Raw genomic sequence first — 9,963 nt, 5'->3', positions numbered from 1 at the left:
TGTCAGATTAAGCTCAGAAATCAGCGTGAGAAGACTGGAGTGTAACTGGAGGAAAAAGGTCTGGGTCTTGCGCAGGTTTAAAATTCTAGCATGTATCTGATGAAACAAAGACAGAAACTGAAAATGCCTGAAGACATAATTTATTTTTTTTTTTGGCAAGAGAAGTAAGCAGAACTTCTTCCCACACTAAATAACTTACTTTTGAAGGACTATAAGACACTAGTTACTTATTTTCTTGCTCTCAGAACTTGTCTTCCCTTTAACACCCTTTTTTTCTTCTTTCCTTCACTTTTTTTCCCCACTTTTTTTCTTCTGTCTCTTTTGGAAGAGTACAGGTTTCACCTGTGGGGGAAAAAATGCTTTCATATTTAAGTGATTTTCAACATGAACAAATAGGCACGGTAAAGGCTGGTATCAATGAAAAGAGTAGTATTGTTGTGATACATATGCTGACAACAGCCATCTTCTCCTTTGTCAAAGTACTGATGCAAAATACTAGGCTATTACAATGTTCACAACATGAACTGTCTGGCTATTAAATCCTGAGACAAGCAAAAGTATCACAAATCTATGATCCATACTGTCAAAAAACAGTCTATAATTGAGCAGTCAGACTTGTCAGGAAGCATGGAGTTTTTTCCATATCTAACCTGAATGGTCCTCAAGCATGCAAACATTAAATGAATGCTTGAATTCTTGACCAAAGAATGGACTATATTAATTCAGTTTCATTCTCTAATACTAGCTCCAATCAGCATGGCAATTATTACATGTTGGCTGTCTGTTCAAATGCAAGCAAGGGTTATGTTCTCTGTTTTGTTTTCCATTGGAGTAACCAGCCTGAGTTACTGAGCCTCCTACTACTTTTCATAAATGAGAATACTTTTCACAAATCAGAGTATTTTTCTTCATAAAGCATAGTCACTCAATACCACTTGTGGCACTTTATATGTCCTCTGGCATACTGAATGTAGTTTATAATTTGCATTTTGCTGTGTAACCTGATAACATTTTATTGCAGTGATCTGGCACTGCCACAAGGACCAAATCATGGTGCATAGGAGAGGTTGCATCTCAGCTTTGGAGAATGAATAAAATAAATCCTTTCCTTTCAAAAGGAAGCATGAAACCTCTTATTGGAGGGTTGTCTTGCTGTAGAATGGCCAAATTAAATGATACATGATAGCCACACACACATCCCACACTGCAGTTCTGGGACATGGTCAGCCTTGGACAGAAAGACTGCTTTTTTATTATGATTTGGGCCCTGTGCTGCAAACTATCAGGTCCCCGCAGAGGACAGCTGGAGCAGAATAGACATCACAGCATCTACTTACCACAGTGCCCATTAACTCGTAAAACATGAAGAACAGGAACCAGTGTCTCTCTCCAGAAGTGTGCAAGCAGGGTCTGTGCATAGCAGCCCTTCCTTGCCAAGAAATCAAGGCTTCTGCCCATTCCTTAAACATCCATATCTGAAGGGAAAGCAGAGGACACTAGTTCAAACAAATCAGGGAGAGCCCAAGCTGTCTCCTATTCCCTCTGCCATTGTCCTACTTGCTCAATTAAGCCTTAATTGGCTTGTAAGCTACTTTAAGGCAGGAACCATATTACTTTATGAGTCAATTGAATAGTTATCCCAATAGAATAATAAGATTTTTTGGCTTCTTTTATACCTTTACATAAAGGCCATACCAAGTAAATATTGGAATTATCGTTATTTTGTCTGTCAGACAAGTTCGGAATGTCCTACATCATATGTGGTCAACTGTACAGAGAAGTGAATGTGCAGAAGGAATTTGGACATGCATAAAACAGTAGACTACAGACACAAAAAACTGCACCTCCTTTTACTTTAAGTTGACTATGTCCCCAGTTTTGAGTACTGTAGAGTTACTGCATCATATCAGGGGTTATATACTACCCTTAAGGAGGAAGGGAAATGGAAACCAAATTCAGAACTCCTGGCCAGACAGGAATTCAATTATTTTTATGCTTATATAAATGAAATAGAAATTAGTTATCTGTTCTATGTAAAAATTTGTTACCTTCATCTCAGGCTTTTAGCTTTCTGTCCTTGGAATCCACAGAATGTGTGTTCATTTAGATTTGGTGCTCTAAATCGATGCTGACAGCTGTAAATTTAGGCTAATAAATGAATTACACAGGTAAGGAAAAGAAGCACTATCTCCAGAGGTTGTATAACTCACATAGCTAATGCTATCAAGAAAGCACTGATCAGACACTAGCTGATTGATTTTCCCCCTAGGTAGGTATTACACTGTGCAGCTGATGAAATTGTAACTACTCATATTTTCTCTTTCATATTTCATGTTATTAGATTTAGTCTATCTGCTATACAGAATCTTTCCTCAAAACTCAGCCTGCTAGGCTAAAGCAGAAACAACCTTCTCTTTCTATTCCAGATCTTTAGGGGCAAGCAGGAAAATTCCTTGAAAACCTTGTGATTTCCTGCTTTTGGCAAGGATGAGCATTCCTGCCAGAGCAGTGGTGCAGGGCAGCGATAGCTCTGGCTCTCAGGCTGTTGTCTTATGTCCTGCCTCAGCAATTCACCCATGTCAGTGCTGGAGTTGAGAGGCTGTATAGTCCCACAGGGACAAAATTCTGTGCATCGTAGTACCCATGAATCAGCCTGTAAGGAAGCAGTAATTAAGGAAGGCTTGGAGTACTGTCAAAGTTATACCTGGCTGAATGGAAAAACAACACAAAATAAAAGACCAACCACAGAGCAGCAGAGGGCACTGGTGATTTAAAGTCATCCTGCTAAACTTCTGAGGCTGCTGAATGCTCTGAAGAGTTTCTTCCCTGTAACACTCTATTGCTCTAAGTCACACCTGAAATCTCATCTGCTAATATGAATGTATATATAATGGGCTTAATTTCAGTCTTTTATTCTGTAGTGAACATTAAGAGTAACTACAATGAGGACAAGACGTTAGAGAGCAAAAAGTGAGTGTGTAAAGATATTTTGTCTGGGAATGAGAACATGAAAACAGAAACACAACAAATTTTTTATGCCTGTTTAAGGAAGCTTAAAAGGTTCACAAACTAGAGTATCTTAGGGAAACTTTTTCTTATGTTCTTTGTGAAAAATATCAGATATTGCAGTCAAAGATATTTTTTTCAAAGCCTAACATAACTTCACATGTGTTTGAGGGGAAAAAACCCAGCAGTTTGTAACATTCATTACAGTCCAATGGTTAGTATATCCAGATTCAATGAGTGCAGGAAAAAACGTATATGGTATTTCACAAGAAGATCTGTAATTTACTGGTGCTAAACTGATGCTTTAAAATTGACAGCTGTAACTTATTCTGTGTGTTTTGTAATTAAATACACGAATCCCTGAAATATTCTGATGCTCTACATCTTTCAGTGTTTGATTTAGCCTGGTGGTTTTGTCATGTCTTCCTTTATCAGTAGTTCAACAGCGCAGTTGAAGGAACACCCACTAAATTCTGCAGAGCTAGCAATAACCGTGTATTTCTACCTGTAGTTACTGTCAACAGTTGTTTTCTCCTACCAGTCTTATTTCTTTTCCCCCCTCTATGTATTATTTCCAGGGCTGCCCTAGATTTCTGCTTGAGTCACCCTCTGATCCAGGGCTGTACCTAAATAAATTATAATTTCCGTTATGTTTGAGATTGTAGGCACCAGAGCACACAGTTACCAAATGACTATCAGTAATGAGATGTCAAAACTCAGTATCAAGGTGAAGATCTCTTCACCACTTTGTTGGCTGAACATTTTCAAAATGCTGGCAGCTTCACAGAAAGCTTTCCTTTTAATTGCCTTCTGCCAAGCAAAAGCATTAGCCTACTTCTGGCAGCTTTATGGTTCCAGATGTCCAGATCTCTCAAGATATCCTAAACCAGAGGCATCAGGGTTTTACACTTTTTTTATTGAGTTGTGCTGCTGACTCCTTGGAGTAAGAACATGTTACTGAGTTGATCTATAGGTATACTAAAGTCACTATTCTCCATACTGTTTACCCAAAACTTATAACCATAAGACAACAGAGCTCTGGAGAAGTGTTGGATCAGAGCATCTCCAGGTGACAGCATAAGAATTTAAAGCACTCTGTTTCATTTGATGCTCTTTTATCTCTGTGAGGTGAAGGGAAGTAAACATTCCAAATTCAGAATGCTGCTTTTTAAAAACATCCTGTTTACTCACTTCCTAAAGCAGAATATTCTATATATCACCAGAACTGGTGTCTCAGAAAATCAACCTTTCTCACATTTTAACATTACCAAAAGATCTGGCAAGTTATAGATATCTACATATAGCAGTTTATTCTTGGTACAGTTCTCTTAATGGTGCTATCTTCTCAAATAGCGACAGCAGTCCAAAACTGAGAAAAAACTTCAATGGTACTGAATAGATTCTGTGCTTAAGCTCCCTACTTTTGAATGCTGAATATCCTTTTTTTTCTTTATTTCTAGGAGAAGGGGAGATTTTACAGACTTCGGAATTGCTGACTCCTTTTTGCAGAATGTTAATATGGGTCTGTTTTGAGTTAATAGCAGGCCTAATGATGTAACTAAAAGTCTAGTGGACACTAGACATCTCAAAGTATCAGTCAGGCTGCCTGGTTATCACGCAGTCACATCTGCAAGATACTACATTTTCTTCAGTACTGTTGTTCCTTTTCCCACTATAACCCCAATTTCTTACATCTTTACTCTGGTTATAATTACACACCTGAAACCCTGTGCCTTACAGCGCTGCAACAATAAATTAATTAAGAATAACTGAGATTAATGCTTAGTCACTCTGAGGGATGATGCAAAATTTAATTTTTGAAAGAGTTCTATTGTTCTAGATATTAGATTAGTGATGTAGAAATGACAATTATTTTATACAGAATAATAGAAATAGAAAGAACCAAACAGAAAAAAAAATGGCAACAGGATTCATATTTAACAAAAACCTATTCTGACCTGTTTTGCAGAATAAGAGATATTTCTGTAGTGCAGTTTCTGTCTTTAAAAAAAACTAATTACAGAAGTAAGGAGTGTGATTCCTATTTTTTTCGTGTGTGTGTTTATGTTAATTAATTTTTTTATGTTTAAAAAGTGATTTTTTGGCAAGGAAGGGCTGCTATGCACAGATTTTTTTTTTCTCAGCTATATTCTCTTTTCATTGCATGCATTGCATAATTCCTACTTTATATTTTCTTGTAAATGGTAAATGCTGAGATTTGCATAGAGACAACACTCATCTTTTAGTCCTCATTTCTAAAAGCATTGTTGAAAAAACCATTCTGTAAAAAATGTAACTTATAATAAAATGTCCAAGGATAACCAAAATAAAAAGGAAAATAAAGATAAAACCTCCAACATATGTTGTGATACAAATGTTTACTTCGAGGTTAACAAATTGCATTCATTTTCTTTTGTCCTTTTCTCTAAAGTAACTCTGGCCTCTCACTACTGTTTCTTATGAGGTGAGTTGTTATTAATTTGTTTTCATGTTTCTTTTAAAGTTTGCTGTAAACAACATGCAATAAACATCCAGTGTATGGGCACTGGATTTGGCTCTGAGAAACAACCTTAGCCTCCTGCAGTTCTAAATGTCTTACTAATGGAAGCTGGATGGGTAATTTAAAGTGTTTTTAAAAGGAGCCAAAATGGCATGATCTGGGTTGTATAGAGTGAACATTATAGCTTCTTTAATTTGTCAATTTGATAATACAGAAGCTAGCTTACTGCCTACTGGCATTTTTTTGCAGGTTTTTGCTGATCTAAAATGGCTTGTTTTCCAGTTGATAGGGTTTTCTTTGGTTTGAGAGAAATCTAGATAAGTTCAGTATAGACCCATCTTGTTTATTGCGTAGTGTGAATGAGCAATGTTCACAAGATAAGGAATTAGTTTTTGGGTTTGGTTGGTTTTTTTTTTGGTTTAGGGATAAGGAGAATAAATAAAAGGCTTGCTATCATCTTGGTGACCTAATGGAATTTGAGAGTTTTGCTGTTGATTCTGACTGGCTGCAAATACTAAGCAGTTAACACATTTTGATGGCTCCTTAGCTTCAGCAGAGGCACTATTTGCTTTTTTTTTGTCAGTCTAGAATATCAAATGTCTGTCACTTGATGTACAATATTTTGTAAGTTAAAAAAAAAGGACTCCTGTAAATCCATATAATTAATCACTGGTTATATGGCTTTAATTCATACCTCTTCATTATTAATTCATTCTGGTTGTTGAGAATATTAACAATAAGAGTTATTGTGGACTATCATGAAAGATGTTATGTGAAGGGCTCCTTTAGCTCCCAAACCCCACTCTTGAGTCACCTATGTGTGCTGCAGCCCATGTTGTCCCTCTTGGTAATGAGAAGTAAATTGAAATTAAATGGTTTGGAATAGCTAAATATGATGTAAGGTGAAACTGCAGCCAAAATACCTCATTTTGGCAAAATTAGTGGGTTTTTAATTTGGAGTGTGTTCTTTAATTTTGTGTTATTGCTATCAGTGAATAGTAGTTTCTGTGGCACCTGAACACTATTGTACTTTTGACCATTCTGGTTTTAACCTTCTTTTATGAAGGTGTTTTCTTAATCTAAATATGTGTGAAAATGATGTAGCTTGTTCGATAGATTAAGTTTACATTAATCTTGTAAGCCAACTTTAGGAATACCTGCTACCTCAACTCTTTCCAAATCACATATCAAGAAGGGAATAAAATGGGTTCTCTTCCTTTCTGTGCATTTTCAACAGTTTTGCTTACATTGGTTTTCCTTTTGTACTGGACCATTAACTTTAACACACAGAGATCTGCTTTTATTTGCAGAAGTGAATGCTGTTTCTATTTTTAAGTGACTGCATATGTTATGAATTTGATAAAAAATCCATAGTTCTCTGCTGTGCCTACTCTAGTCACTTCTAAAAAGCATCAGAATAACTACCATTGTAAATCAATTGGTTTGCCTTTTGATATTGATTACTTAATATTTTAGGGAATCTTCTGAAATCCACGGAAACACATTAGATGCTGAATTGCCTAACATGATCATCGTAATATTTCAAAGCCTTGTTTGCAGCTATTGTAATTTTAAGCACTCATTGGGTTGAGAGAAGATTGGATATTAGGATATTTTGGTGTTCCGAGATGGCAGCAACTACTGTGTTCTAAGAAAATCACTCAGCTGCCCTCCTCACTAGAAATGTTGATGTCAAGGTTCAATTTCAGTTATTGATTCACTTCAGATCATACTTTTTGACTTGGATTTACCAATTTAGTCCCTTACAACTGTTCAGTACCTGTTAATTTTCACATCTTTACAACTGTATGAGAAACACATGAACAGTGTGGGAATATTGAATAAATGCGATGCAATATGTGAATCCTTTCTGGGTTCATTGCTCTATCCTTCCCTTTGGTCCCACAACATCCAGTTGTTTCAGTTTTGGGGAGGTAGTTTTGTTTGTGAGAATTGTGATAATTTCAGTCTAGGCCTTCCTGGAGACCAGCTTGTAACCAGGAAGGAACTAGGGAAGTGACCAAGGAAGTATTCCATGCTATTCCTTTATGTCAACTGAGGTATAAATAAGCCAGTCAGAGAGACTTCACTCTCTCTTCTTCCAGCGAGGTTTGGGAACGGTGGGTCCCTGTCTCGGTCTTGCTTATCTGGAGCTGAGGCCTGCAGCCACTGCTGTGTCTGCCACGCGTGAGGGGAGAGTGCTGGGCCGCGTCCGGCTGTCCTGCTTTTCTCAAGGGAAGTGGTGAGATTTTGCAGCTCTTTATTTTGTTGGTTACTGTTTTTTTTTTTGATTGTGCATACCTGTTTTGTTTTTGTCCAGTTTTGTCCCTTTTTGTCCTTTTTCCCCTTTTCCCTTCCCCTCTTTCCCTTTTGGGAGCGAGTTGGGGTTCCTGTGTTCATAAGTACATAACACCTTAATTGTATATCTGTAATATATGTAAAATATATATATTTTATATAGCTCTTGCTATTCCATTTTTTTCCTTCTCTTCTGGGAGCTTTTCTTCTGTAGTCTGTGGGGTTTGGTGGGAAGCCAACTACAACCGGCTACAATAATTTAGAGTGCAGAGGCTAAATATATTTAAACATTCAAAAAAATTAAGACAATTGTTGTCTTGCATTAACTTGTGTTGGAATTCATCTTGTTTTGTGTGTTGGGCTTCTTCTCTTCAATTTCTGGGATTCAGAAGTTTCACTTCCTGTTCTTTACCCCCTATTTGAAAAAGGGTGCCTCCCAAATTTTCTTTGTCCTCTGAAATGGTTTCTTAGTCCCTCCCCATTTTTACTCTGACAGCTAGCACACGGTATCTTTTCTCATTGCCTCTCTCCATCCCCTGTATAATCTCTTGCACATGCCATCTCCCACTCTAGCTTTTGTAGATAATTCATATCCAGCACCTTAGTTATGTGTTTCTTTACTCGCACTACTTCATTTGGCCTTGATTTGAGATGTTGGACATACCCTTTTCCTACTTTGCTTCTCTATCCATGCCTTCTCTTTCTTTGCATCAGTCCCTGCTACCTATCAAATCCTCATGGACCTATTTCCAGGTAGGGGTCATAGCTGGGGCCCTTGTTCTTCACTCAGTAGTAATAACTGACCTGTTACCAGCTGGCTCAGCCTTCACCACCACTTATTAAAAATGCAGCTATTTTTTTTCCCAGAATGACTTGCATAACCCCCTCTAACTCCTCTCTGAAACTCTCACTTTTGTGTAATGTCTATATAAAAACCAACCTTGAGAACAGTTCAGTTGTCAGTGTGCTGTGACAGTTTCAGAAATGCAGATTGCATCTTTCTTGGTTTTCTCTTGCTTTCAATTTCCATTTTATTCTGGTTGAAGGCAGGGTTCATTTATTTTCTCTCTTTGTAGAACATCAAACAGTCCATAATTAGGAATACTAGATAGAATGATAGCATAAGTAATACACCCATGTGAATCTTTCATATTAAAAACATTTAAGATATTGGTAAAGATATTGAGGTAAGGGTAGTGAGATAAGAGATCTATTGAAATAAGTCTTTTGATTTACTATATTTGCTGAAGTTCTGATTAACCAACAGAATAGAAAGACCTTGGGGCTCTCCTGAACCGTTTCTATAAGCCATTTCCCTCCAAAGTAATGGTTTTTAGAATGGATTTTTTTTTAACACTAATGAAGATTTTAATTTGTACTGGGTTTTGGCAGATATTTATCACAACCTGCAGCGAAGTGTGCTATACCACAGAGGTTACTTTGGAAAACAAATAAATTAACCCAATTCAGCTCTCTAATTCCAATGTCTGTATGTCTACAAATTACTGTAATTTTGATTTGGATTATAGCACATAAAGAAGTGATTTTAAGAGACACATCAAGGTTCCTAACACTTAATATTTTTAAGCTCATGACGACTGTGACTAGAGTAGTCATCATTCCTAGTTTTACACTGGGACCTGCTAACATGACTCTTATTTCTATTAGTTTTTTTTAGGCTAATAAATGTCAGTAAATTTTAAACTGGTCTTCTCTAAAGGATAGTAGGCTCTTCCATATTTTTTCAGACTATTTGAAATATGAAAATATATTTCAGTCTGGATATAAAGTACAGAGTGTTATAACTCAGTATTTTTGGGTTTCTTTGAATTCCATGGAAAACATAACACAATCAAAACTCCACCAAACTATTAAAGTTCTGTAACATACCTATGAAAAGATTTTTTCAGTGAATAATATAATAACATCTTTTTCCTGTATAATACTGAGGCATATATTTAGTATTCTTGATTTTAAAATGGTAAGAAACAGACTGCAGTGCAGAGCATATATGAAATAAGATTTTTTTTATAATGTACTTAATGTACTTACTTAATGTACTTATTGGATAATGAGTAAGATTATGTAGTTACAGTCTATCTGTATAAAAATGTCTTCTGATTTTCAAATTACATAGAATTTTTCATTATGTTAAAACA

General features: G+C 36.4%; 1 long non-coding RNA gene across 1 annotated transcript; it reads right to left on the bottom strand.

Annotated features, from left to right (window-relative positions):
- Window positions 1-234: 234 nt before the first annotated feature.
- LOC108493622 lies at window positions 235-2,153 on the bottom strand. Its single transcript, XR_001873542.1, has 3 exons — window positions 2,049-2,153; window positions 1,338-1,475; window positions 235-342 (listed from the first exon to the last, which is right to left on the bottom strand). It is a non-coding gene; the product is annotated as an uncharacterized LOC108493622 (long non-coding RNA).
- Between the last annotated feature and the right edge of the window lie 7,810 nt (window positions 2,154-9,963).

Source organism: Lepidothrix coronata, unplaced genomic scaffold, assembly GCF_001604755.1.
Source record: "Lepidothrix coronata isolate B3197 unplaced genomic scaffold, Lepidothrix_coronata-1.0 Scaffold18, whole genome shotgun sequence".
Classification (NCBI taxonomy): domain Eukaryota; kingdom Metazoa; phylum Chordata; class Aves; order Passeriformes; family Pipridae; genus Lepidothrix; species Lepidothrix coronata.
Note: the sequence above shows the minus strand (reverse complement) of the source record. Positions and strands in the feature narration are given on the sequence as shown.